We start from the raw sequence: 21121 nt of genomic DNA on the forward strand, positions 1-21121 counted from the left end.
TAAGAATCTGAGATAAAGGATGTTCTACCCTAAACCATAATCCATGTCTTTTGTTCAAATGACCCAAACTTCTTAAATATAATTAACATAGAACAAAATCTGCATTTTCCAAAGCCATGAAATCATAGTAATATAGGAGTTTCAAGTAATCTACACATTAAATTCAAGTTATTTCCCATTGTTTCTAGTTCCGGTTCTAAACACCAATATAAGCTGGTAATGGTGGTTGGTTAGTTATTTGTTCAGGAACTCAACACATTTTTATTGAGCCAGAGATTCTTCAAAGGTCTAAAGATTTGGCAGTATACAACACAGAAGGTCCCTTTCTCATGGAGCTTACATTTTGGTGGGAGAGACAGACAATTAGCAAGTACTGATAAATAAATGAGATACTTTCAGATCATGATTATAACTATGAAGAGAAGAAAACAATAAAATGATATATTAATGTGAGTGGGCAGTGGGATGGGTGGCAGTGGGTGGGCTGTGGAGTGGGTGGCATTTCATAGGGTGCTCTAGAAAAGGGCTCTCTAAAAATGAGATATTACAGCTAAAGTTTGAATAAGAAGTTGTCAGCTATGTGAAAATCTGAGGAAAAACATTGCAAAAAAGAGGAAAGGCAAGAACAAAAGAGAAGGAATCAAAGAAAGCAAACAAACGAAAACTCAAAACTTGATTGAAATCAGTGATATCTCTTAGTTACAGAACACTGTGTGGGCATGACCATATGTATTTGTTTGGCTGGAACAATCTGTGTTTATGCCTATTGCCCAGGCATAATTACCCATAGCTCACCCATTCACTCTTAAAATGTTCTGGTTTCAAGAAGAAATGATGTGGTCAATCTGATTATAAATCTGAGATAATTGTAGCTATTTATAAGACAATATAGGAAACTTTGAATGTTAATTTTATTGTGCTGTAAACTCATAACTCAGAAAACTACTTTCATTCATTAGAATCTACCATTTTAGGAAAATTCTTTGAATTCAGAACCATCCATTTTATTTACCATCTCCTCTTATGATCCTTATACTCCCCTCTGTTAATTATCTAGCTATCTACTCTGAAGCTGCAAACAAAGGAAAATAAAATTAAATACAAAAATAATTTAAATGCCTCCTATTATTAGGTTGCTTTATCACTTTTTCTTAGTCTTTATAATGTACTTGGGAAGTAGGACTATGCAAATAAGAGTGATTGATTAGACTTTTATCATGTTCCTTCATGTGTGCTCATCCATGGGTTATATCCCAGTATTCTGCAGTCTACACAAGGAAAAGTCTGGCTTAATCTGAAGCCAGTTTGAAAATGTAGAAAATATTGAAAACATCAATACAACAGATGCCCCAGGACTGGGCATGGAGCCCCAATAGTTAAAAAGTAGAATATTTGTCCAGCACAAATGTGCCAAAGGAGCATTTTTTTCAATTTTCAAGCACTTCTAAACCCTGCTTTTTGGGAGAAAGCATTGCAATATATTTTTTAAAGCCTTATGTATATATATATATGTATTTGCAGCTTCTATCAGATCCCAGGTGCAATAAAAGGTAAATGACATTACTTAATTATCTTTATGATTAAAACACTCAACAACCCTTGGAAACCAAAAAGCATAAATATTAGAGGACACAGGTCAAATAGGGGATGTGAACAAAAGTAAATATTTCTTGTGACATTTTAATGTTTGATGTCTATCACCAGCCAAAACATCACCCGCCTTTTTTTTTTTTAATCTTCTTTTATTTTTCCCAGAAAATTCAAGAAATTTAAAGGCACTCAAATGTGCACTCGGCTTAAAGATCCCAGATGTATAAATATGGCAAAATAACACAGTTTTATATCTTTTTAACGTTCTGTTTGTGCATATGCTAGATATTCAGCAGCTAACTTGTGAATAGGGAGGTATAATTAATCTAAAAATATAATGTTTGTTGAAGGGCTAATATGATCTTAGTCTGCATTTACTGAAGTACATTCATCAAAATAAGAATTCCTTAAATTCTGTATACTAGGCTTGAAGAAGAATGTGAACACACAGGAAAAAATATTACTTACAGACAGATTTTAAAATATAGTATTTAAAATATTAAAAATATAGGATATAGTGTATTGGAAACACTGTATGTATCTAAAATTTATCCTCCAAACTATTCAGTATCTACTGTGTATCAGACATTTTGGCTATCACCCTTAATAAATTCAATACTATTCACATAGAGTTTACATATTAAAAAATCAGGAGTATCTTCCATAGGAAATTAAAAGTGTCATAAACTATATGAAAGACTACATATAGAAGAGGGGTTATACTTATTATGTATTGTCTTAGAAGGGAGAATAAAGATCAAGAGGATTCGGCCAGGACTAGTAAGAAGGAGTAGAGAGGATAAACCTGCAGTTCACCTTCAATATCAAGGATTTGATTGACTCTATGGAAAATATTATCAATTTTTCATTCATTCAACACACATTTACTGGGCACCTATACATCAGCATGCTTGGTATATACCAGAAAAAAAATTAATATTCTCACATATGAGTATTTCTAATTCTTATTTCTAAAATTAAGAAATTAAGCTCTTGGTTCCCACTAATAAACATCAGGTACTAGTTGTGATTATTAGGCTGTGGGTGGTGCAGAAGTACATATTTTTATTACCAGTTTTATATAAGCTTCCTGCTGTAAATTCACTTTCTTGAAAGCAAAAACACTGAAGTAATGCACATCACCTGCAATTTTGTTGTCTGCATTAGAAGTGTCCAATTAAAAGTGTTAAAAATGTACACCAAAAATGAAACATGTCTAAGAATGGGCAGGCGACACCTTGAGTATTCCTAGATTTGGCAACTTCTAGTGACCATTGTTATGCTAACAGGAAGGTTTGGAAAATTGGAGTCTCTGATATGATTTAATGCTTACCTATTTATCTAAATTAAATTCCAAATTACTTAATACATTTTTGGAAAAATAAAATGAATGAACAAGAGGTGGCCAAGATGGCAGAGTAGAAAGACTCTGAACTCATCTCCTCCATTGGACACACAAAAATTACATCTGCTTACAGAGCAACTATCTATGAGAACAACCTGAAGACTAGCAAAAAAGGTTTTCCACAACTAAAGACAAAGAAGGAACCACAATGAGATTGGGAGAAGGAAAACACACATAGGTGTAAGCTAAACAATATGTTACTATTGTTACAACTCATGAGTCACTGAAGAAACCAAAGAAGAAATTTTAAAACATGGAGGTAAATGAAAATGGAAACACAATAATCCAAAACATATGGGATGCAGCAAAAGCAGTTCTAAGAATAAAGTTTATAGCAATACAAGCCTACCTTAGGAAACAAGAAAATTTTCAAATAATCTAACCTTTACACCTAAAGGAGACAGAAAAAGAACAACAAACAAAACCCAAAGTTAATGGAAGGAAAGAAATAATAAAGATCAGAGGGGAAATAAATGAAATAAAGACTAAACAACAATAGAAAAGATCAATGAAACTAAGCGCTGGTTGTTTTAAAAGGTAAAAAAATTAATAGACTTTAACCCAGCCTCATCAAGAACAAAAGAGGGAGGGCCCAAGTCAATAAAATCAGAAATGAAAAAGGAGAGGTTACAACATACACCACAAAAATACAAAGGATCATTAGAGAGTACCACAAACAATTATATGTCAATAAAATGGACAACCTACAAGAAATGGATAAATTCCTAGAAATTTACAATCACTCAAGACTGAATCAGGAAGAATTAGAAAATATGAATAGACTGATTACCAGTAATGAAATTGAATCAGCAATTTAAAAAAAAAACTCCCAACAAACAAAAGTCCAGGACCAGATGGCTTCAGAGGTGAATAGTACCAAATATTTAAAGAAGAGTTAACACCTATCTTTCTCAAACTATTCCAAAGAATTGAAGAGGAAGGAATGCTTCCAAACTCATTCTCTGAGGCCGGCATCACCCTGATACCAAAACCAGACAAAGACAACACAAAAAAAACAAAGTTACAGGCCAATAAAATTGATAAACATAGATGCCATAATCCCAAGCAAAATATTAGCAAACTATATTCACAAAGGTATTAAAAGGATAACATGCCATGATCAACTTGGATTTATACCAGGGAAGCAAGGAAGTTTCAAAATCTGCAGATCAATCCATGTGATACACCACATTAACAAACTGAAGAATAAAAATCATATGATCTCAAAAGATGCAGAAACAGCTTTTGACAAAATTCAACATTCATTTATAATAAAAACTCTCAAAAGAGCGGGTATAGAGGGAACATACCTCAAAATAATAAAGACCATATGTGACAAACCTACAGCCAACCTCATACTCAATGGTGAATAGCTAAAGCATTTTCTCAAAGATTGGGAACAAAACAAAGATGCCCACTCTCACTACTTTTATTCATGTAGTATTAAAAGCAAATACTCATGTATATATAATGTTTATAAATATTTATGAGAAGATCAGTAAAATTTGAACAGAAAATTAACAGAAGATGGAGACCTTCAAGATGGCAGAGGAGTAAGATATGGAGATCACCTTCCAACCCACAAATACATCAGAAATACATCTACATGTGGAACAACTCCTACAGAACACCCACTTAATGATGGCAGAAGACCTCAGACTTACCAAAAGGGTCTTGGTGCTCTGGCCAGGTGTCAGGCTTGTGCCTCTGAGGTGGGAGAGCCGAGTTCAGGACATTGGTCAACCAGAGACCTCCCAGCTCCACTTAATGTCAAATGGTGAAAACTCTCCTAGAGATCCCCATCTCAACGCTAAGACCCAGCTCCAATCAACAACCAGCAAGCTACAATGCTGAACACCCTATGCCAAACAACTAGCAAGACAGGAACACGACCCCACCCATTAGCAGAGAGGATGCCTAAAATCATAATAAGGTCACAGACACCCTAAAACACACCACCGGATGCAGTCCTGCTCTCCAGAAAGACAAGATCCAGCCTCATCCACCAGAACACAGGCACTACTCCCATCCACCAGGAAGCCTACACAACCCACTGAACCAACCTTAGCCACTGGGGGCAGACACCAAAAACAATGGGAACTACAAACCTGCAGCCTGCAAAAAGGTTACCCCAAACACAGTAAGTTAAGCAAAATGAGGAGACAGAGAAACACACAGCAGATGAAGGAGCGAGGTAAAAACCCACCAGACCAAACAAATGAAGAGGAAATAGGCAGTCTACGTGAAAAAGAATTCAGAGTAATGATACTAAAGATGATCCAAAATCTTGGAAATAGAAAGGAGAAAATACAAGAATCATTTAACAAGACCTAGAAGAATTAAAGAGCAAACAAACAATGATGAACAACACAATAAATGAAATTAAAAATTCTCTAGAAGGAATTAATAGAAGAATAACTGAGGCAGAAGAATGGATAAGTGACCTGGAAGATAAAATAGTGGAAATAACTACTGCAGAGCAGAATAAAGAAAAAAGAATGAAAAGAATTGAGGACAGTCTCAGAGTCCTCTGGGACAACATTAAGTGCACCAACATTCGAATTATAGGGGTCCCAGAAGAAGAAGAGAAAAAGAAAGGGACTAAGAAAATATTTGAAGAGATTATAGTTGAAAAATTCCCTAATATGGGAACAGAAATAGTCAATCAAGTCCAGGAAGCGCAGAGGGTCCCATACGGGATAAATCCAAGGAGAAACACGCCAAGACACATATTAATCAAACTATCAAAAATTAATACAAAGAAAAAATATTAAAACAGCAAGGGAGAAACAACAAGTAACATACAAGGGAATCCCCATAAGGTTAACAGCTGATCTTTCATCAGAAACTCTGCAAGCCAGAAGGGAGTGGCAAGACATATTTAAAGTGATGAAAGGGAAAAACGTACAACCAAGATCACTCTACCCGGCAAGGGCCTCATTCAGATTTGATGGAGAAATTAAAACGTTTACAGACAAGCAAAAGCTAAGAGAATTCAGCACCACCAAACCAGCTTGACAACAAATGCTAAAGGAACTTCTCTAGGCAAGAAACACAAGAGAAGGAAAACACCTACAATAACAAACCCAAAACAATTAAGAAAATGGTAATAGGAACATACATATTGATAATTACCTTAAATGTAAATGGATTAATGCTCCAACCAAAAGATATAGACAGCCTGAATGGATATAAAACAAGACCCGTATATATGCTGTCTACAAGAGACCCACTTCAGAACTAGGGACACATACAGACTGAAAGTGAGGGGATGGAAAAAGATGGAATCATGCAAATGGAAATCAAAAGAAAGCTGGAGTAGCAATTCTCATATCAGACAAAATAGACTTTAAAACAAAGACTATTACAAGAGACAAAGAAGGACACTACATAATGATCAAGGGATCAATCCAAGAAGAAGATATAACAATTTTAAATATTTATGCACCCAGCATAGGAGCACCTCAATACATAAGGCAAACGCTAACATCCATAAAAGGGGAAATCGACAGTAACACAATCATAGTAAGAGATTTTAACACCCCACTTTCACCAATGGACAGATCATCAAAAATGAAAACAAATAAGGAAACACAAGCTTTAAATGATATATTAACCTAGATGGACTTAATTGATATTTATAGGACATTCCATCCAAAAACAACAGAATACACTTTCTTCTCAAGTGCTCATGGAACATTCTCCAGGATAGATCATATCTTGGGTCACAAATCAAGCTGTGGTAAATTTAAGAAAATTGAAATAGTATCAAGTATCTTTTCTGACCACAGTGCTATCAGACTAGATATCAATTACAGCAAAAAATCTGTAAAAAATACAAACACATGGAGGCTAAACAATACAGTACTTAATAACCAAGAGATCACTGAAGAAATCAAAGAGGAATTCAAAAAATTCCTGGAAACAAACGACAATGAAAACACCATGACCCACAACCTATGGGATGCAGCAAAAGCAGTTCTAAGAGGGAAGTTTATAGGAATAAAATCCTACCTCAGTAAACAGAAACATCTCAAATAAACAACTTAATGTTACAACTAAGGCAGTTAGAGAAAGAAGAACAAAAAAACCCCAACGTAAGCAGAAGGAAAGAAATCATAAACATCAGATCAGAAATAAATGAAAAAGAAATGAAGGAAATGATAGCAAAGATCAATAAAACTAAAAGCTGAGAAGACAAACAAAATTGATAAACCATTAGCCAGACTCATCAAGAAAATAAGGGAGAAGACTCAAATCAATAGAAATAGAAATGCAAAAAAAAAGTAACAACTGACACTGCAGAAATACAAAGGATCATTAGAGATTACTACAAGCAACTATATGCCAATAAAATGGACAATCTGGAAGAAATGGACAAATTCTTAGAAAAGCACAAGCTTCCAAGACTGAACCAGGAAGAAATAGAAAATATAAACAGACCAATCACAAGCACTGAAATTTATACTGTGATTAAAAATCTTCCAACAAACAAAAGCCTAGGACCAGATGGATTCACAGGCAAATTGTATAAAACATTTCGAGAGGAGCTAACACCTATCCTTCTCAAACTCTTCCAAAATATAGCAGAAGGAGGACCACTCCCAAACTCATTCTACGAGGCCACCATCACCCTGATACCAAAACCAGACAAAGATGTCACGAAGAAAGAAAACTACAGGCCAATATCACTGATGAACATAGATGCAAAAATCCTCAACAAAATACTAGCAAACAGAATCCAACAACACATTAAAAGGATCATACACCATGATCAAGTGGAGTTTATGCCAGTAATGCAAGGATTCTTCAATATACACAAATCAATCAATGTGATGCACCATATTAACAAATTGAAGGATAAAAACCATATGATCATCTCAATCGATGCAGAAAAAGCTTTTGACAAAATTCAACACTGATTTATGATAAAAACCCTCCAGAAAGTACGCATAGAGGGAACTTACCTCAACATAATAAAGGCCATATAGGACAAACCCACAGCCAACATTGTTCTCAATGGTGAAAAACTGAAACCCTTTCCACTAAGATCAAGAACGAGGCAAGGTTGCCCACTCTAACCACTATTATTCAACATAGCTTTGGAAGTTTTAGCCACAGCAATCAGAGAAGAAAAAGAAATAAAAGGAATCCAAATCGGAAAAGAAGAAATAAAACTGTCACTGTTTGCAGATGACATGATACTATACATAGAGAATCCCAAAGATGCTACCAGAATACTACTAGAGCTAATGAATGAATTTGGTAAAGTAGCAGGATACAAAATTAATGCACAGAAATCTCTTGCATTCCTATACACTAATGATGAAAACTCTGAAAGAGAAATTAAGGAAACACTCCCATTTACCATTGCAACAAGAAGAATAAAATACCTAGAAATAAACCTACCTAAGGAGACAAAAGACCTGTATGCAAAAAACTGTAAGACACAGATGAAAGGAATTAAAGATGACAAACAGATGGAGAGATATACCATGTTCCTGGATTGGAAGAATCAACATTGTGAAAATGACTCTACTACCCAAAGCAATCTACAGATTCAATGCAATCCCTATCAAACTACCAATGGCATTTTTTACAGAACTAGAACAAAAAATTTCACAATTTGTATTGAAACATAAAAGTCCCTGAATAGCCAAAGCAATCTTGAGAAAGAAAAACGGAGTTGGAATAATCAGGCTCCCAGACTTCAGACTATACTATAAAGCTACAGTAATCAAGACAGTATGGTAGTGGCACAAAAACAGAAATATAAATCAATGGAACAGGATAGAAAGAAAGCCCAGAGATAAACCCACGCACATATGGTCACCTTATTTTTGATAAAGGAAGCAAGAATGTACAATGGAGAAAAGACAGCCTCTTCAATAAGTGGTGCTGGGAAAACTGGACAGCTACATATAAAAGAATGAAATTAGAACACTCCCTAACACCATACACAAAAATAAACTCAAAATGGATTAAAGACCTAAATGTAAGGCCAGACACTATAAAACTCTTAGAGGAAAACCTAGGCAGAACACTCTATGACATAAATCACAGCAAGATCCTTTTTGACCCACCTCCTAGAGAAATGGAAATAAAAACAAAAATAAACAAATGGGACCTAATGAAACTTAAAAGCTTTTGCACAGCAAAGGAAACCATAAACAAGGTGAAAAGACAACCCTCAGAATGGGAGAAAATATTTGCAAATTAAGCAACTGACAAGAGATTAATCTCCAAAATATACAAGCAGCTAATGCAGCTCAATGTCAAAAAAACAAACAACCCAATCCAAAAATGGGCAGAAGACCTAAATAGACATTTCTCCAAAGAAGATATACAGATTTCCAATAAACACATGAAAGGATGCTCAACATCACTAATCATTAGAGAAATGCAAACCAAAACTACAGTGAGAAAAAAGAAAACAATGGGGAACACTCAAAAAAAAAAAAAAAAACTGCAATGAGGTATCACCTCACACCAGTCAGAATGGCCATCATCAAAAAATCTACAAATAATAAATGCTGGAGAGTGTGTGGAGAAAAGGGAACCCTCTTGAACTGTTGGTGGGAATGTAAATTGATACAGCCACTATGGAGAACAGTATGGAGGTTCCTTAAAAAACTAAAAATAGAACTACCATATGACCCAGCAATCCCACTACTGGGCGTGTACCCTGAGAAAACCATAATTCAAAAAGAGTCATGTACCACAATGTTCATTGCAGCACTATTTACAATAGCCAGGACATGGAAGCAACCTAAGTGTCCATTGACAGATGAATGGATAAAGAAGATGTGGCACATATACACAATGCAATATTACTCAGCCATATAAAGAAATGAAATTGAGTTATTTGTAGTGAGGTGGATGGACCTAGAGTCTGTCATACAGAGTGAAGTAAGTCAGAAAGAGAAAAACAAATACCGTATGCTAACACATATATATGGAATCTACAAAAAAAAAAAATGGTTCTGAAAAACCTAGGTGCAGGACAGGAATAAAGATGCTGATGTAGAGAATGGACTTGAGGACACGGGGAGGGGGAAGTGTAAGCTGGGACAAAGTGAGAGAGTCGCATGGACATATATACACTACCAAATGTAAAATAGATAGCTAGTGGGAAGCAGCCACGTAGCACAGGGAGATCAGCTCAGTGCTTTGTGACCACCTAGAGGGGTGGGATAGGGAGGGTGGGAGGGAGACGCAAGAGGGAGGGGATATGGGGATATATGTATATGTATAGCTGATTCACTTTGTTATAAAGCAAAAAGTAACACACCATTGTAAAGCAATTATACTCCAATAAAGACGTTAAAAAGAAATTAACAGAAGAGGAAGCATGCATAACTATATTATTGGATAATCAAACTCTGTAAAAATTTTAAAGTAGAAATTAAACAATCACTTTCCAGATTATTTGTATTTGAATGTTATTGTGTTACATACATACCACACACTGTATATCTGATTGGAATTTAAACTAGAGACGTTTGATAAAATTTTTACAATTATATAGTAACCTTTAGGACAAGAAAGTTTCCTAGGTTCTCATTGCTGGTGACCACATAAGCAACATGGCAGCAAAGAAGCTTATATATTTCCTTCATTATCTACATGATTATTTGCAAGTAGATAATATGGCTGTGCCTCTTCTTATAAACTTCAGATTCACTATGAAGTTGGCTAAAACATAGTGAAGTTCTCTGTTCCATTTCTGAATATTCATTCAGCCTCACCAGGGTCAGCAAACTTTCTATTAAATGCCAGATAGCAAACATTTTACACTTATAGGCCATAGGGTCTCTGTTGCAACTTCTTGACAAAGCAGTCATCAGGGAGGAAAAACTTCTCTTCAACCCTCTTAGGTTTATTACTTGGGGCCCTGTGAATTAAACTGACAAAAGACAAATTAGCAAGAGGAAAGATAAAGTTTACTCATATGTTCACAGGAGAACTCACAAAAACAAAACAAAACAAAACAAAATGTGTCTCAAAGAGGCAGTTAGAATTTGAGGTTTATATACCATATCAATAGGGGAAGAGGTTGAGGAGAAAGGGCACTTGTGGGAAAACAAATGACTTTTAGGAAAGATACGTGGGCCCTTAGAAGAACAGATGGGAGATATGATAGTTTTGTGACAATTTCTGTCTATTTCTTATCCCCATTGCTGACTTCTTTCCAGTGATAGGAGTCAATCTTCCCTGGTTGTGAAACTCCATGGAGGGGTTTTATGACAGTTGAATTCTTTTGGGAGACTCTGTTTTTAAGCAGATAAAGGGAGTTCAGAAAAACTTCATCTATTGATGAAGAAAAACTTCATCTATTGATTCTCAACTGTCTTCAGCTCAAAGTAATCCTTTTGCCACAATGGTATATTCTAGAACCCTTCATAGTTTTATAATGAAAGCAGTCATAGATAGTATGTAAATGAATGGGGATGGCCATGTTCCAATCAATCTTTCTTTACAAAAACAGTCATTGGCTAGGGGTTTGTGGTTTGCAGATCCTACTCTAGACTTTTACTGTAAGTTCAGGACACACACATTAAATATAGATAATGCAGTTAAAATTCAACTTGTTAACAAAGATTTTTACTTAATTTCCTGTACTTAGTTTGTCAAGAGCCTTCATTATTTCTATAGTATTTATAATGCTGTTTTTGAAAAAGTGGGTAATAATAGCGTTATAATGTTCAGATTATTAGGTAATTGTCTACTTGAAAGAACATGGCTTTGGAAGCAGACAAATATTCCTCAGATTTTTGGCTCTGCCATTTACTAGTTGTGGGAAAATAATGTCTCCAAAACTCAGTTTGTTCATTTATAAAAGGGAAAGGATAAAATCTATTTCATGGGGTAATTATGAAAATTAAATGTAAAATACATAAAAGGAGTTGGCACACTCCCTTAGCATATAGTAACTTCTAAATAACTAATGGCTAAGTTACTCTTTCATCGTTTATCATTTATTATTAAATAGAGGTTTTATTGGACAGGCAATGGAGAAATGAGCATTTGGGTTCTACTGATATCCCTAGAATAGACTTGATATCTGCACCTTGAAACATTCAGTTTTAATGATGAGAATTACCACTTAGAAACACCATGCTCAAAATTTTATAACTAGGAAGATATCCATATTATTTTGTTTAGAATTCTGAACAAAAAACTTCTCCTCAACCCTCTTAGATTCAGTTCTTAAGATGAAAGTACTGAAATAGTACTGATGAAATAGACCCAAGTGCCAGTTTGAAACCTTATCATTTGAAAGATGCAGAAGAGTCTAAATTGGTATCACCATCATTTCAGGAGCCTGACTCTTGTGTCCTTCTGTCTGAACTTCCTAGTTTTATGTAGGGTGACTAGTGACTGAATGAGAATAGTGCAGTTGAATAAACAGATTAGAATAGTGCATTGAATAGTTAAAATACAATATAATGAAGTAAATTGCTGTCAAGCATGAGAGAAGCATATGACATCACAATCTCGAAACATCCTCTACAGGTCAAAAATACTTTATTCACCCTTCTCTCTCATCAGGGAGCATTGACAACCCTAATGACATCTGGGTTTCTTTTGAGCCAGTGGGTTTTGGGCAGGGTTGAGAGTTTTTTTTCTTTGAATGGTTCACAGCCCCAATTAGGAACAAAATTAGCCACTATCAGGGAATGGATGATTCTTTTCACAGAAGACTTCTTCAAATGTCAAAACCCCTAAAGAAAATGAAGGCAAAATACATAAACAGTGCGAGTGTTCTTAAGAGTGACAGTAATTTATTATCAAGCAATTAACCTTGCAATAAGCTCCCATTTCTCAGTTTAGAATATTTCAGTCAATATTGGAAATATAATTATGATAAAGGTTGAAGACAGTGCAGTACTCAAATGTTAACCATTTATAAACAATTTGTCTTTAATGACAGACAGGAGAGCATCTAATTACACTCAGCATTTCAAGAAAGGCTATTTGCCAAACATCACTCCATTTGATTGCTTGTAAAGTGCAGCCCTGGGTTGTTAAAGGGAAAATAGGATTTTGGGCTCCAGGTAATTAACTTTCCCACTGTTCCTTTCTTAGGCCCTAACAAAGGCCCTTTGAAGTCTTCATTTTACCAATGGGTATTTGTCAAGGCCAAAAAAATAATGCATAGCCCAAGTCCTTCAAATAACAGTTTTCTTTATCATTACTCTGTAAAATTTTTGAAATGACTAATGATGGCCTGAAAGGTGCAAAGGGCAAGGTTCTCTGCCTGCAAGGAGGTCAGTCATCTAGAAGGCTGGGAGAGGACAGCCTAAGAGAGGAAAGTAATCCTGAACTGAAGGAGGATAGAGAGGGATTATTTGAAATCTAGATTCTTTCAACAAAGGCTCATTCTTCAAAGCATTGTGGAAAGTGTAAAGGAAAAAAAAAAAGAAAGTATAAAAAGTAAAGTGAAAAAATTTAAAGCATATTTTAAAATATACACGTGATCATAGGAATTCTTTGTTAAGTGTGAATGGGCCAATATTTAGAAGCATTTGCCTTGAAATAGGAATAACGGTGAGATCAGTCACAGAGCTGGTCTGCTGCATTTGTCTCAGAGATCACTAGATATATTTCTAGCACTTCTTTGTCTCCTAAGAGTCTAGCATTTATAGAATCTATTCGGCAAGAACTCAGAAGTGCAGCGTTTCTTGGACTCTTGATAAGCTGTCTGAATCAGATGCCATTGTGCCATGGATTTCCTCAAGCCCCTTCCTTTATTAATGCGCACAAAGAGACTCTGAATTACGGATTTGCCTTTGTTAAGACTTTTCTGCCCAGTTTCTGCAGTGTCCTACTGGAGACAAGTTTTCTTAGAGCTAATAATGAGCTCTCTAATTTTGACACGTTTTGGGGGTCTCACATTCTTATATATATTTTTTCAGATTATTCAAAAGAGAACCAGCACTGATGGAATACTCACCGTGTGCCACATTACCATTTTCTCACTTTAACCTCCCAGCTTTTGTGAGGATGAAGGGATAGTCTTAATGAGTTAGTCCCCTCCTGGTTTCAACTCCTAGTAGCCTAGACTTGATTTACTTAAACCGTTAAATCTCCCAACAATGACTTTAACACCCAGTGCAAATATTCTTCCAGCAAACTCACTAGGTAAAACCTAAACCTTAGAATAATGGAACCATCTGCTTTCTCCAATGCCTCACTCAATAGCTTATTCTAGCTGTGGTTCAAATGATGCCTCTAAAAACTTGCTTAAGACTTGCTTCTCTTCTCAACATGAAAGAGTTCTACAGCTGTGCCACATAAAATTGTTAAAAAAGGAGAAAACAGGCCCAAAACTGAGTCACTTATGCTGAGCCCAAGGTCACCAAAACTGAGACTTAATTACTGTTTTGGCTCTCCCAGAAACGAAATCTTAAACCAGTCAATCAGGAATCACTTGATCAGCACTAGTTAGGTAATCTGTCTGATTACCTGCCATCCCCTAAAGGAAAGTAACCTTGCAGTAACCAATCTGCTTTTTTGACTAGTATAACTTCCTTGTTCCTGCTCCCTTCTGCCTATAAAAGTCTTTCATTTTGCACAGCTTCTCAGAGCTCCTTTCTATCCGCTAGATTGGATGCTGCCATATTCAAATTGATTTTTGCTCAAATAAACTCTTAAAAATTTTAATATGCTTCAGTTTAACATAATAAATCTTCTTTGATTTAACATTCTCCTCCAGCCATCATCTGATCTCTCCTTCACCTAAAAGCCTGTACATCAGAGTGCTAAACCCACGCTGTCTCCAGTGCTTCACCTGCCATTTAATTAGCCCAGTGAAATCTGATTCCTGTACCTCATTATCACAGTGATTACACCTAACATCATCTATGACCTCCTAGTTGCTAAATCCAGTGGAGAGTTTTAATTCTTTACCTCAGTAGGTCTCTCTGCAACCTATAAATATCCCTTCTCCCTTGGGTTCTGAGATCCACTTTCTCCTTGTTTTACTAGCTTGCTGGAAGTTCCGTCTTGGTCTCCTCTTCTAGAATGATGTTCTTCCTATATTAATAACTTGCATTCTGACATTTCCTAAAATCAATCCCTGACTCTTTTGTCTCCTTATTTTGACCTCATTCTGGGATCTTCTAAGTTCCCTAACGGCATCCATATCTATGGTTGAAGCCAGACCTCATCTGGGGGCTCTAGACACAGGTTTTAAACTTGAATTACAGACCCAGGAAATCTCTTCTTGGATTTCTTGTCTTTCCTACCCTCCCCCACCCACCCCCCCAAACATATTTCATCTTTATTATTCACAAACCTAATTAATGGCACAATCATCCACCCATGAGCTAGTCTGGTAATGGCTGAAAGCTTAGAGATGGTGATGGCTTGGCTTGGCTTGCACTTCTCTATGGTTTATTCATGAAGCCACAATAGGAAGTGCAAAGGATACAAGTGATAGGCATGGCTCCCAATTCATTCCTTGTTTTCATGAGAAGGAGTGCTCAAAATTTGGTATTCTTTTTTTTTTGGCCACACCACACAGCATGTAGGATCTTAGTTCCCTGACCAGGGATTGAACCCATGCCCCCTGCAATGGAAGCATGGGGTCTTAACCACTGGATCGCCAGGGAAGCTCCAAAATTTGGTATTCTTGAACACCCACAGAGAAGGAGATGCCCGCCAGGTCAGAGGAATACAGAACTTTGGGCATACTGGCTCTTTACCTGTTGCTACATCAGCACTTTGAAGCAAATTATCATGCAAGGCTCGGCCTTCAGGCCTTGGCATTCTTGATGTGCCTGCACTGTGTGCAATCTTCATTGATCTCTGCCTCTGCTCTCAGGCCCTAGGAGTTTTCTGTTTATGTCCTTTTCGAAGGTATCTGTGGACAAGGCTGGTCATGGCCCATCACAACCCAGTTACCTAAGTCAGAAAATTTGGAATTACCCTTGCTGTCTCCCTCTCCCTCACCTCCTGTGTTCAACTAATGATTAAGTCTAGCCACTTTATTCATAAATGTCTTTTGTCTGTCTATTTCTCCTTATTTATAGTGCTATTGCCACCATCATCTCTTAAATGAGATACTGCAAAATCTCCAGCCTGGTCTCTACCCTCAATCCTTGCCCTCTCTCCATCCATTTTCCAATCTACTGTCAGCATTAGCATCCTACACTGTAAATATAAAACTGCCTCACTCCTTCTCAAAAAACCTTCAAGGACTCCTTTCCACATGCAGGATAAACTCCAACCTCCAGAACGCAGCAGCAGATTCTATATAAGCTAGGTCCCCTTGAGCTTTGAAATCTCCCTTGTCATTTGTTTTTATTCTCCTCTTCCTCCAAGGGCTTTCCAATTCCTCAAGCATGTACTCTTTCCTTAAGCCTCCATGCCTTCTGATAGGCCCTTCCACTCCCACCTTCACTACTCCCCTCTTCACCGTGATGTTTACTTGTCTGACAAAACTCATTTCAGGTGTACTCATATACCCCATCTGCAAATCTCGGATTCCATTTTCAGAACATAACAACTCCAACCACTTCTCATACTAGTTCAAGTCACCATGACCTTTCAAATAGATTCCTGCAGTCTCCATCTAACTAGTCTTCAGCTTCTACCATTGCTCACCCCATGCTGAATTCCTCTACACAGCCACCAGAGGGACACTGGAAATCCTATGTTAGATCATATTATTCCTTTGCTTACAACTAACCAGACTAAGCAGACTCACGCAGAGGAGAAGGAAAAATTCTCAAATGGCCTTCATAGCCTACATGATCTGGTCTTCAGTTACCTCTCTAATCTCCTGTCACATGTTTCTCCCCTTCACAGGCAATAGTGGCTCCTTTGCTATTCCAACAATACTCTTCTACCTTAGGACATGTTTCCTTTGCCCTCTTGCTCTGTGTGTGTGTGTGTGTGTGTGTGTGTGTGTGTATGTGTATATATATATATATATATATATATATATATATATATATATATACACACACACATTATATATTATATATATATATACACACATACAACATACACATATATATCTATATAGATCCATATACACACATACACATATCTGATGTACATATATACATATATATCTATATAGATGCATATACACACATACACATATCTGATGTATATATATACACATATATATCTATATAGATCCATATACACACATACACATATCTGATGTATATATATACACTTATATATCTATATAGATCCATATACACACATACACATATCTGATGTATATATATACACATATATATCTATATAGATGCATATACACACATACACATATCTGATGTATATATATACATATATATCTATATAGATGCATATACACACATACACATATCTGATGTATATATATACACATATATATCTATATAGATCCATATACACACATACACATATCTGATGTATATAGATGCATATACACACATACACATATCTGATGTATATATATATACACATATATATCTATATAGATCCATATACACACATACACATATCTGATGTATATATATACACATATATATCTATATAGATCCATATACACACATACACATATCTGATGTACATATATGCATCTATATCTATATAGATGCATATACACACATACACATATCTGATGTATATATATACATATATGTCTATATAGACCCATATATATGGCTCATTCCCTCATTCCACCCAAATGCTATCGGATGAAAAACACTTCGTCTGACAACCCCAACTGAAAAAGTAACCTCCCTTCAATATTCCTCATCTTCTTATCCTACTTCTTTTTTTTTTTATAGCATCATCCAATGTATCCTATATTTTGTTTTTTCTGCTCTACCCCAATAAAGTATAATCTCCAGGAGAAGCGACCTTCATTTTATTGCCCACTGCTGTATCCCCAAAACAGGGGATAATGAATAGATGAATCTGCTATCTTTCATTTTGTGTCCTCCTCTCATTATAGATTCTAAGTAAAAATTTATTATCACTTTTTTATGATTCTAAAGACAGTTTGCTCCCAATTTTGAGACATTTGGAAACAAAGGGCATCACTTTCCATACGTTACTGTTACCCAGTAACTTATAAGTATATGTTCATTCATTTGTTTGCTCACTTCAAAGAGCTCACATTTCAGGCGGATGCCATGTTGGGAGACCATTAACACCTTACAGAGCAGAGGCAATCCTTAAGTATCAGATATGCTTTTATTTTCTTGCCTACATCAATTCCATTTTAAAGATAACCCCAAGTAACATAAATAAGACAGTTTAAACATACTAGGTGTTTTGGTTACCTAGCATTTCCCTAACAAAGCACCACAAACTGGGTGGCTTAAATCAACATAAATTTATTCTGTCTCAGTTCTGGACACTAAAGTCTGAAATCAAGATGTTGACAGTATCATGCTTCCTCCAAAACCACTAGAGGAGAATCTTCCTTGTCTCTTCCAGCCTCTGGTAACCCCAGGTGTTCCTCAGGTTATAGCAGCATAACTCCAATCTTTAGCCTTGTCTTCATGGCCATCTTCCCTCTGTGTCTGTTTTTCCTCTTCTTATAAGGACACCAGTCATATTGTATTAAGGGCCCACCCTACTCCAGCATGATCTCTAACTAGTTACATCTGCAACAATCCTATTTCCGAATAAGGTCACATTTTGAGGTACTGGGATTCAGGACATCAACATATTATTTTGGGGGATGCAATTCCACCCAGGAAATAAAACCTCATATATTTCCCACCATTGAGGCTGCTCCTTTATTCATTTCACACACATTTATTCAGCAGTTCTTTTTTGATAGACACAATGCTAGATTCTGAGCAATAAAAATGAATTAGATCTAGTTCTTACCTGAAAGGACATATAGAAACAAACACTTAAAATACTGTATTTCAATGTGATACTAGTGGTATGACCAGAGTGCCCTGGGGGCATAGATTAGTGTGTGATTAATTCAGCCTGTGAGACCAGGCTAGCCATTACGAAGAAGATTTTCTGAATTTAATATTAATTGAAGTTTAAGAGCTAAGCAGGCAGAAAGATCAGAGGAGGCATTCCAAATATGAGTTTATTCAACACACATATATTGAGCACCCACTGTGTGCTAAACATAAGAGTTACGTGCTGGCATACAGATATAATTTGTGTTAGTTTTTGGAGATAGAGACATTAAATGTTCCTGTTTTATGGAATATTAATTTAGTCGGGAATACAGAAAAGTAAACAAATAACCATAATAGAATGTGATAGGTACTATGATGGAGCTATAAAGGAATAGACGAAGACAAATAATTAGGCTTGAATACCATGTTAAATGCCTTGGCAATATCATGCAGACTATTTATATAGGAGAGTGATATGATTAGACATTTTGCTAAAAAGAAAAAAAGACTCCTATAGAGCATTTTATTGCAGAATGAAGAATACTTCAGACAGTGCAGTATCTATCTTTCATTCAAGTCCAGATTTTTATATATCTATATCCATATGCTCTTTGCTAGATGTTGCTTGGATGTTGTGTGGTTTTCTTTGTTTTTTTTTTAATTAATTAATTTATTTATTTATTTATTTTTGGCTGTGTTGGATCTTCGTTTCTGTGCGAGGGCTTTCTCTAGTTGCGGCGAGCGGGGGCCACTCTTCATCGCGGTGCGCGGGCCTCTCACTATCGCGGCCTCTCTTGTTGCGGAGCACAGGCTCCAGACGCGCAGGCTCAGTAGTTGTGGCTCACGGGCCTAGTTGCTCTGCGGCATGTGGGATCTTCCCAGACCAGGGCTTGAGCCCGTGTCCCCTGTATTGGCAGGCAGATTCTCAACCACTGCGCCACCAGGGAAGCCCTGTGTTTTTTATCCCTATCCATAAATTAGCCACCCAGGGTCTAAAACAAACAGATGATAAGAAAGGAATAAAAAGGAGGGCCAAGTTTCTATCTTTCTCTTCAGCATCAAGCTATTAAAAAGAAAAATTGAAAGGGAAAAAATCAAAAATTCTTTGGTAATATAAACTTGAGTTTAAAGTTTTTCTATGCATCATGCAAAATGTAATCTTTTAAATCACTGGATTCTGTAGTAAGAAAGGATTTGGGAAAACTCTTCATTTACCTGAGTTCACAGTTTTTTCTAAAGACAACGTTTTCTCATGATTCCTTTTGTTTTAAGGGGATCTCAGAAATAATAGTTATATAAATGGCCATATGCGAAAATTATATAGAATAAATTTATGTATATATATGAGTATACATGTTATAACTTTATCTTTTTAAATACATACAAATGAAATTCTATAATACATTGATGTCTGGAAGCCACCCTAAACAAAAGGCAGAGAGAATTTTGCTAAAATTGTTAAGCATAAGCATAAAACCCTGTCTTCAAGGAAAAACTTTTCTTCTACCCTCTTATGTGGAGTTTGGGAGCCCTGCAAATTAAATTGACAGAAGACAGATTAGCAAGAAAAATGACAGATTTTAACCACCTATGTACATAAGAGAGTTCACCAAAAAATGTGCCTCAAAGTGGTGGTTAGAATTTAGAACACATAGGTGAAGGGAATGGGGAGAAGAACACATGGGAAAACAAGTAAATTCTTAGAAGGGGAGGTGGGGCATAGAGAAAGGCACTTATGGGAAAACAAATGAGTTTTCGGTAAGATAAATGAGTCCTTCGGAGAACAGACAGGAGTTATGATAGCTTTTTGACAGTGTCTTTTAGGTGTGCTGCTGACTTATTGTTTGTCTCAGGTGATAAGAATCAACTGTCCCTTGTGGCTCCCTGGAGGGAATTTATAACAATTGAGTTCTTTTGGGAGGCTCTACTTTTAGGCAAATAAGGGATTTCAGGAACTCTAATGCCTTCAACTCACAATAATTATTATGCCACAGTAGCATATTCTTCAACCAGATAACGGAGAGGCGGGTACAGGTTCTCAACGTAATAGTGGAGATAATAGGATTCTCTCTGTGCCGAGCACACGAAGGCTGAAAAGAATAATCTTTCTGTGTTCTCACTTTGTAACTGGGTGGCTACCACATCCAGTGGAGTGTTTAAGGATAGACAGATTTCACCTCCAAGTTTTGTCCTTGCCCCTCTCCCCCTTTATTTCTCTTTGCTTTTTATGGGGAAGAATGATAAG

This window comes from Balaenoptera musculus, chromosome 5 (genome assembly GCF_009873245.2).
Source record: "Balaenoptera musculus isolate JJ_BM4_2016_0621 chromosome 5, mBalMus1.pri.v3, whole genome shotgun sequence".
In the NCBI taxonomy this organism is placed as follows: Eukaryota; Metazoa; Chordata; class Mammalia; order Artiodactyla; family Balaenopteridae; genus Balaenoptera; species Balaenoptera musculus.